Source organism: Mytilus galloprovincialis, chromosome 9 (assembly GCF_965363235.1).
Source record: "Mytilus galloprovincialis chromosome 9, xbMytGall1.hap1.1, whole genome shotgun sequence".
Lineage (NCBI taxonomy): Eukaryota > Metazoa > Mollusca > Bivalvia > Mytilida > Mytilidae > Mytilus > Mytilus galloprovincialis.
Genome location: NC_134846.1, coordinates 84828967 through 84838827, shown reverse-complemented (window position 1 = coordinate 84838827; position 9861 = coordinate 84828967).

The window sequence follows — 9861 nt, the reverse complement described above, 5'->3', positions numbered from 1 at the left end:
TATTGAAGTTGAGTAGTTGAGTCTATACATTTTGCTGACAGGTTCTATGAATTTTGTATCAATGCTACAATTAAATATAATGTTATTGAGAAAAACCTTGATTAAACATGTTAAACTTATATATAATATATCAAATATTGAGACATTTCAAGATACAATTATTTATAATTATTTTTTTAAGGAAAAATATATTTTGACTCATTTGTATATAGGTAATAAAAGTAAGAGATGTTTAAAAATTAAGAAACCTTTCTACTGAAGTTTCCATTAATTAACCCTTTCAAGACTAACGATGCCTAAGGCATTGCCGATCACACGCTGTACAAAGGTTCAGTATTTTATTTTCTACGCAAATAGATTAGTTTTTTAAAACTCAATTTTCCATTCTTTTCTCTGTTAAGTTTGTTATTCAAAGAAACTATCAAATGTTTAAAATATTGCAAATGTGTATGAATGTGTGCAATTTTGTAGGAGAATGTATGCTTAATAATTTATATAAATTTGCATCCATAGATATAGTCATTCAGATATAAAAGTTCATATCTATAATACTAAAATTACGAGGTCCAATTTGTCAGCCGTCATCACGTAAAACCGATGAATCAAAGAATTCAGCTTTATATATAACTAATATAGTACAATGGTGTTGATTAAAAATTACACCACTCTAGGCCCATTTGTTTTCCACGTAATTAATATTGCCAATAATTAAGAAGTTCCGGATCGAGTCCGACACCGATACCAATAGTATATTCACCTGTTACCTATTACCTTATTTGTACGTTCCGCATCTGACAGGCGCACCACCAAAAAGTGTATTTAGAATTTTGCTGTATACTGTTGAGTAAAAAATACTCCATTCCAGGCCCTTTTGTTTTCCAAATTATTGATATTACCAATAATTGAAGGTTCCAGGTCGACGGGTTTAAACAGAAAGATTTTGAAAGCAGAGAAAACTGTGCACCTTATACATGTTATAATCGGCATGACTTTATCAGATGACAATACCAATACTAAAATAAGGCATACGCATAGTTATATATCAGTCACGGACCCGCGATATCACGGGTGTGTTCTAGTGTTATTTAATGATGTATATTGCTGTTCTAGGCAATTTTGATACAATATACTAAATTTTATCTGTAAAATAATCCATTTAAGGAAATCCATATCCAAAATGAATTAAACTTGTATCAGAAAGGTACCATGATAGCTTTAATGTTTCGGTTAAGAATTTTCTACTCAAAGATTTGTAGAAGAAATCTAAAAAAATAAAGGAAAATCATTTCATTGATTTTGTTATTTAGGCATTCATAATCATTCCTAAATGTGACATAATGTTTAAACTTCAAAGCAAATTTTAGAATTAGATTTCAATAACTTTTTCAACATTTCTAGGATTTTAATAATACTGGGACAGAAGCTTCTTCATTTTCAAATTATTAATATTTTTCTGATAAAAGGACTTATTTCTAAGTTTAGATTTAGGAACAATCTAAGGCTAGAGTTTATACAGCATTAATAACATTTTTCAAACTAGGAAATTTTCACACAAGTTTTTTTTTTTTTTTTGGGGGGGGGAGCATTTTTTCGATATAAAAGGATTTTTGTTCTCTTTTCTTTGGCAGTCAACATTTAGGTATGGGTTGTGGTAAAAGATTTTAAAACTTGGAATTGATATGACAATCTTCTTGAAATATAACAATCTTCTTGAAATATAACAAATCAATGAATTCACTTATACTTGTTTCTGACAGTCACCATTACACTCTTACTATCAGAACAGAAGTTAGAAGTGGCAGACCAAGGTGCTACAGAACTCTTTATGAATATTTTATCTAGAAAGTTTAAAATGTTTTTGGAATACAGTGTTGTGAAAGGTGTTCAAATATAGAATACAGGTATATACTTTTGACACTGAAGTTTTATACCGAAATTACTATTTTTATGTTACAATATTCTTTGGCAGTGTTTTAGATTATTTTATTTGTTATTTACCAGGTTGTTCAAAGATTCCATGAATAAGAATATTAATTTCTATAATATATCTAGATATTTACATTTATTTTCTGTTACATTTTCTATATTTTTTATTTTATTTTGTTGAGCTTTAACAGTTTATAGCAATAATATACATTAATTTGTTGAAGTTATTAATATGCATCTGTTATATATGAAATCCAGTTTGTTAAAGTATCCGATTATTTCTGTTTATTTTTCTTTGCCTTATAAATGGTTCTAAAATTGTGTGTTTTACTATTATTACAGCTTGTATCAATTTGGGGAAAGTACTTGAAAATATATATATAGATAAACAAAGGCAACAGTAGTATACTGCTATGCAATGTCATTAATCGATTAAGAGCTTGAGCCAAAACAAATTAGAGTTACAAGCTATATTCCAGGAAAACACATCAACTATTAGAGGAAAACAATGGAATATTAACAGAAAAACTGAATTGCAAAAAAAACCTGAACATTTGATAACAACTGCCATATTCTTGGTACAGGACATTTTAAGAAAAAATTTGTGGGTTAAACCTGTTTTTATGGCTAGCCAAACCTTCTGCTTATATGCCTATGTTAAAAAATACCACCAAAATGACAACACTACGTGCCAGGAATACAGTACAAACAAACGCAAGAACACTCAACACAGAGAAATACATAAATGAATGATATGGAACATTACAACATGTAAACTCCAGAATAACAACTGATATCTACCAAAAAAATAATGACAGCATAGGACAACACAAATTGTGCGTCACATGAATAGATCAACACCACAAAAAATGATATACATATTATCACAGGTAATCTTGAAATAGATATAATTTTACAAATTATGACTTGAGTGGAGAATGTCTCATTGGCACTCATGCCACATCTTCCTATATCTATGTATTGTGTGAACATTCATGAGCATAATATATAACTTGAGATATGTAAACAACATATAACAGAGCAGAGGGTATGTTACTGCTTAGAACCAAGAAATTGATAATTGAGAAGTTGAAATAACCACGTTTGTCATAGATTTAAGTGTGAAGTCATCAATACTGATGAAAATATCAAGGTATGAAGCAGACCTACTAGTAGTAACATTGATTTCAAGTTCACTCAGATGTATGGGATGCAAGTAGACAAATAACAACTAAGAAATGGAGCAAGGCTTTTATTACTGTACCACATAGAAATTTGAGCTAAGTTAAATTCACAAGTTGCATTTAATTATAACTAGCATAAGAAAAAGGGTTTCTTATGTAAGAATTACAAGTAAGATCATATGAAGGGGACAATAAAAAAATACAACTCAAGGAAAGATAAACAACACTAGGGTAAATAGAAAAGTTTAAAAAAAAAAGGATAATAGTCCATAAAACTCAACACAGAAAACCAACAATTAAGCAACATAAATCCTACCTAAAACCTGATATACATTGATGTTCTGAAACAGTAAGCAGTTCACTTGTTCACAAGACCAAGTGTCACACATTGAGTATCAAATCAATATTTTCAAATTTCTCTCTTCTAAACATATGGACATTCTATAATGTAAATGCACTGATTAGTATAAAGTATATAACAACTAGCTTTATCCATATTGCAGCTAGATGCAATAGTCTACACTATAATTTGCAAGTGTAAACTGATGTGTTCATTTTTGGAGAGATAGAGCTTTCAGTCCATCACATGGCCTATTCTACAAATAAAAGTTCCAATACTCTCAAAGTAACCATTTTGTAAATAACATAGTTGAAACTAATATCTTCACTAACTTGTTATATCTTCTTTAAAAGAGGGGAGAAAGATACCAAAGGGACAGTCAAACTCATAGATCAAAAATAAACTGGCAATGTTGTGGCTTAAAAATAAAAAGACAAACAGGCAAATAGTACACAAGACACAACACAGACACCCCACCAAAAACTGGGGATGATCACAGGTGCTCAGGAAGGGTAAGCAGATCCTGTTCAACATCTGGCACTAGTCGTGAGATAACAAACCTGGTAAATAGTATAATTCGGTAGGTCACATTCGTGTTGAAAAGGGAAGTGGATTATAGTTACAACATAAGGAACATATCCGATATCATCTGTGAAACAGTTATTCCAAAACGGTCAACCAACTCATGATGGAGTCCATAAAATAACTTGAACTTCACCATTTGGAACTCTTGGTTAAATAGCTTCTTTGTGAGCAGCAACCCTCTTTAAAGGAAATCATGATAGAAAATACAATCCCAGGAATATTGTATCAATTGGGAGATATATACTCCGTATGTGGGCGCTGCAGGAATGTTACTACATAGAAATGGAAAGTTCACAATTGGGAAGCTGAAATAATCTCTTTTGTCGTAAAGTTTTGTTTTCAACCGACCCTCACACGTCAATTTCTAGATTTAAGTCAAGGTATCAGTAGTATCATTTTCTGCCGTATATGCTAAATTACGCAAAAAAATGAAAAGAAAAGAAATTGATGTTTCCAGTATATCCAGTGAATACTGAAATATTGTAAAAGTGCATTTGGTGGGTTTCTTTGTTCTATTTTGTTGAACATGTACTAGTATGACTTTGTGGCATTTTCTTCAAAATCAAAAATGAATAGTATCTATATCACACTGGAGCTTGTAATTCAGCGAGTCAGTCTTTTACCATATCAAATAACAGAATGACAGTGTGCTTTATTGAAAGAATATATGGAACATCTTTTTTTCTTTGCTGAGGAACACATGCAGGCTTTTGTAGGGTTGTTATTTTTTGAAAACTAAAAAAATCAAGGGAATCAATATGATCTTTCCTCTAGAGCTGTCATGTTCTTTGATTTTTTTTTACCCTCACTTTTTAGGCTTCAAGGACTTAACCTGTGTAATTGTGAGTGGGAGATGTTGCTGCATATATAGCAGGAACGTTTTCGCATGTTTTTAAATTACTTTCGAAATTCTGCTTATTTTTACTGTGAGGAATGTCACAATATGCAGGAAATTTATTACCTCACAAGTTCTTTTGCTAGTTGTCTAACTTTGGTACTTATTCACACTCGGTAATTTCAATTTGCTTGTCATTTTCTATTTAAATCTAAATCAATTTTATGTCTTTTCATTTTAAAGTCTTTTTATAAATTATTATACAATATTAGACAAATCAAATTATAAGACCGTGGAGATGGAAATCTATTGGCAAAAAAAAATATCATTTGTAACCTATGACTAAGAAGAGTCACTTTGCTATCATCGCTTCATCAGTCTACAAATTGGCACACTAAGCATTAGTTTTCTCGTTTGAATTGATTTCATTTGTCATTTAAGGGCCTATTAAAGCAGACTATATATGCAGTATGGGATTTGTTGGTTGTTGAAGGCCGTACGGTGACCTATATAGTTGTTATTTTTTGTGTCGTATGGTCTCTTGTGAAGAGTTGTCTCATTGGAAATCATACCACATCATCTGTTTGATAAGCTATATGAAATTGATACACGATATCAAATTTTAAAAAACATGTTAACCTTAGCTGCTTCTTATTTAATGGTGAAAAAAGGAAAAATAATGTTAATATAAACAATATCCGCTGTCTATCCAAATATTAATATTTCAGAGTGCTCTCTGCATAGTCATTTTTCTCGTTTTTCATAGGAACTGTTCAATGGAAAAACATTTTTTTGTTTGTAAATATAACGATTTAAAATATTTGACTATTTGTAACAATCTAAAGTCTGAATATGTCTTCTCGATTCTTGTAAATGTAATCGTCAGTTACATGTTAGGTATGTTATTTTTTTGTTCTCTTAATGAAATTGTGAAGCAAAGTGTACAAATCAAAATTTGATAAAATTGGCATAAACATCAATAAATCATGCAACGTCATAAAACTTCAAAAAAGAGTAGCAAGAATTATACTGGAATGCGATATTTCTATTTCATCTAATTTTATGTTTTCATCTTTAAAATGGCTATCTTTTACCAAAAGAATAAAATACCAACAATCAATTCTAATGTATAAAATTGTAAATGGACTAACACCTGATTACTTAGCAATGCTAAATATTGATGATGTGAAACACCACAACTAACGATCTGTCTCTAATAATGATCTTTTTGTTCAAAGACCAAATAATTTTTCATTATTCTGCAACTAAAGTATGGAATAATTTACCACTCGAAATAAAAAAATGTCGTAATGTGGAATTATTCAAGAAACATTGTTGTAATCATTTTCTTGAAAATTATATGCAAATCAAATAATTCGTTTTCCTTTAACAAAACTTCATCACATATTGCCATTTATAACCATCTGTATATTTGAATAATAGAATTGTCTATATACATGTACTAGTAACTTTATATTGTAATATATATTGTATTTCAATCATGAATGTATGAACGTTAACTGTATGCGTGTATTTTGTTTGAGGGCCTCAATGGAAATTAGACTAGTTCTAATTGAGTTACCCTCTTTAAATAAAGAATTTATTATTATTATGAGGGGCACAGGACGTTTGCGCTTTTTACCTGTAAATCGATGGGACATTTGCGCTTCAAATACAATGGACATTTGCGCTTTATATCTTTATTCACTCCTGTAATAAATTGATCGGACATTTGCGCCTTTTACCTATAGTCGTCTACCTGTAATTTTAATGAGAAGTAATAATCACTGTGCTTAAGTTACCCACAGCCCAAGATGGAGCCGCCTTGCGTCGGTTAGATACTTTTCTTCTATAGAATAACAATACCACGAATGCATCAATTAAACAACTGAATTTAAAAGTTGTATTAATCGTTTAGGGAAACCCCTAAACTGGAAAGGTGATTAAATACTACAAAATAAACGATCACAGCACGATTTTAAAAAACACTTAGGCTGTCCGTAACTTCAAAACAACTTGTCCGTAACTTTTTTCATCATACCAATAGAGATGTCCGTAACTTTCAAAGAATCGACATACGCGGATGTAATGTTTAAACTGATGATAGAGATTGCATCGAATACATATTCACAAAACGAAGTAGATGTCTAGTATGATATAATTCATTGTATCGATGGAAGACAAAATTGGGGAAAATATGAAAAAAATCACGATAAATCCGCAAAAACTCGGGTATCATTTTGTATAACGTCGGGGTACCCGAATCGCCTAGTTCGGAAGGTTAAACTGTTGAAACATCATTGTTCGTTTTTATTTTTGAACAAGTAGACTACACAAGTATTTTTTACACATACATGTAGCATGTATACACTTACTGATTTTCTGCCAGCAACGACAAGGGTAGCGTGAATCCGGGATTTTGGAGGGGAACCTAAATTGCCCAGGCATGCAGTGGATAGATTATACGAGACTTAAGTGCACAAACTTTTTCCGTCTTTTTGAAAAAGCCAAAAACACTTTTCTCTCATCCCCACAAAAACAAATCCCATCAGCATTGACAGTAAAATAAAAGGGGTGTCAATCTGGACACACTGGGACGTTGCGCACGGTGATATTGCGGCACCCTGGCCAAGATTTACAGTAAATGGGAAAACTAAAAAAAAGGACATTTTGTATAAATGAATAAACCTAGTTTCACAGCTAGCTGCATATTTCATTTGTATGCAAGTTGCATTAAATCTCATTTAACTGAATAAAACTAAAAGACACAATAGGTAAAAGTCAGTGACAATAAAAGGAAAAGACCAGTCAACATAGTGTAACAATTCGACATAGTATATAAAAATATAAATAACTACGTAGGACAACAGGGTAATTTAATAGTCTAACAACCCCTGATAACATACAAAGAGAGAGAAAAAAACATACTAGGAAACATATTCAAACAAGAATGTGTCCTCAGTACACGAATGCCCCACTCGCACTATCATTTTCTATGTTCAGTGGACCGTGAAATTGGGGTAAAATCTCTAATTTGGCATTACAATTAGAAAGATCATATCATAGGGAACATGTGTACCAAGTTTGAAGTCGATTGGACTTCAACTTCATCAAAAACTACCTCGACCAAAAACTTTAACCTGAAGCGGGACAGACGGACGAACGGACGGACGAACAGACGCACAGACCAGAAAACATAATGCCCCTCTACTATCGTAGGTGGGGCATAAAAATCATAACACTTTAACTAACTGGTGGGATGTATAAATACCGAGCCGCGTCAAAGAGTATTCATCAAAATACACATAGAAAGAAACAGAGGTGAAGGTAAACCGCAAACATATAATTAAACTCAAAACATTAAAGAGTATGGAAAAGCCTTGGTCTGACAAGAGAAAAACGTCGATAAGACGCACATCAGTAAATAAAAGTTTAAACCATAACCAGGATGGAGTACCACAAACCCCACATAAAACGTCTGTGGTGTAAGTATGATGCGTTAATAAAATCACATTTGGTGGTGAATGAGTAGTATAAACGGCCGCGAAGATTACAAATATGATGTTAATTGTCTTCTAATTGTTGAAATTATAATTCTTAAAATTTTAAATCAAAAGTTACCCACATCTAAAAATAAAGTTACGGACAGTCTTCTTAGTTTCGATCAAAAAGTTACGGACATCTTATGCATTTTTTAAAGTTGACCTTGCGCTGTAGTGAACTCTATATTAACAAATTTATGGTAATTGTTAGTAATTTCTTTATTCAATAATCCTATAAATATTTACATTCTGCATGAAAAACGTCGCAAAAGGTACATTTTGTATGAATTAAATATCAACGAGTTTAGAGTTCGCCATCTTGGGCTGTGGGTAACTTAAGTTACCCACAGCCGTTTAAGCACAGTGAATAATTACGTAAATAAATTCAACCTATTTGTCATAAGTTAGTTTACACTAACACGGTCTTAGATATAGAGTTTAAAGTTATAGAGTCTAGTAAAGCAAAAAAATGTTTTTGTCATGATGTTTTTTTTTATATCGTTTTGATTAAACCTTTATATAAAGTGAAGACCTTTCCTGGAGATGTACTGTAAAAAATGTTATGCTAGAATTAAAACCGACCTTGCACAGATACCATGAAATATAATGATTCGTGTTGGATTGAAAGATGTTGGTGAGGATTCTTTGCATCCTAAGGATTTACAGTCAGTAGCAAAGACTGTGTACATAGTACATCTCGCTGCATGGAAGACCCATTGGTTGACTTCGGTTGTTGTCTGCTCTTTGGTCGGTTTGTTGTCTCCTTGACACATTTCCCATTTTCATACTCAATTTTATTTTTCTAAGAAGAAAATCTCAACCAAATTTGCCTTATTCAAGAGAAGATGTTCCCGACACTCTCTTATCCCGTACGGACATCAAAATTCAAAGTCAAATTTGAAGCGCAAGTGTCCGAAAAATAAAGCGCAAATGTCCTATGAAAAAGCGCAAACGTCCCGCGCCGATTATGCAATTATATCAAGTAAATCCAACGTATTTTGACACTTCAAAAGTAACTACTAAATTCCCAATATTGACTCAGTTTACTCCGTGCAACGATTTGTATAGTTGCTCCGTGTAAACTATGTTTAAAAATTTCTCAAAAACGTTTTCATTTTATTTATATGACGTCATCACGTTTGAAACTAATAAAAGGCGGACCTCCTTGAAAACACCGACCAACAAAGAAACGTCAAGTAAGAAACGTTATATTTATATTAGGTCTCTGTTATAGTCAAGTCATTTAAAACATAAGGTATTTGTATATATTTGATAACGTATCCGTCACTCAATAGTTCAATTTGATTCTGTTTTAGTTTCGTGGCGTCATCAGCATCTGCGGATAAAGAGCCTCTAAACCGTAATTACCTGAAAGGGATCTAATTATTTTCCCGTATTTGTATTTCCCGGAAAAGTTGTTTCGGAAATTGACGGTAGACATGTTTCCCT